Below are 907 nucleotides of genomic sequence, written 5' to 3'. Positions count from 1 at the left end.
CCCTCAGTGCCACCAGGTGGGGGCAGGATGCATCACGTGACGCTGGGCCCCCTCAATGTAGGGGGCAAGTCTGCCCCCTGGCTTCATGGCTGAATGAAGTGTTTAACCTGGGTTTCCCCGTTCCTAGTCAGACACTTCAACCACTACAGAACACTATATATAAACAGTATGGCAATGTTTATAGACCCATCAATAATCAAACATGTAAGCTACATAGCAGCATCAGCAAACTGTTGTTAAAATGCAGCAGGAGGCCCTCTCAATGAAATCCTGCTGAAAAGAGGTGTGTTCTTCTTGTCCGCTGGTAAATGATCAGATAGAGAACTGCATAGTTCTTGGGTGGGTTTGTCCCGTACCAGAGAAGGACTCCTCTCTTGCTCATGCCTCCTTGCCACACTTCTGATAGTACAGGGAAAGGAAGCAGCAGGAGTTAAAAGGCAATGGAAATAGGGGTGTCCTTGTTTGCTTACAGCATCTCTCATTTCACATCAAGGGTGGCCACCGGATCGCGATGACACCTTGTCCACCACATGCTGCCTTTGTGCTGATGTACATACATTCCTATGCATGTGCGCCAGGCTCTAGCCAAACTGCACATGGCTCTGAGAGGTTTAACAGCAGGGAGAGAGATAGGAAGAACAGCAGCTCTGATACACAGGGTGTGGAACCCTTTTTCAGCCCAAGGGGTTCATTCCCTTTGGAGAATCTTTCTGGGGACCACTTGTCCTGCTGGGTGAGGCCACAAATGTAACATTTACCTTTGTACAGTAGGTTGGTTTCTGCACACACTCATACATACCTGTATGCAGGTTTCTAGGACACATTCCATCCAAGCACATATACTTGGGGTGCAAACCAAGGCCAGACCTGGGGAAAGTTCTGAAGGACTAGAAAATAAAAGAAAAAT

Source organism: Podarcis vaucheri (genome assembly GCF_965113315.1).
Source record: "Podarcis vaucheri genome assembly, chromosome: 15".
Taxonomy (NCBI): Eukaryota; Metazoa; Chordata; class Lepidosauria; order Squamata; family Lacertidae; genus Podarcis; species Podarcis vaucheri.
Note: the sequence above shows the minus strand (reverse complement) of the source record.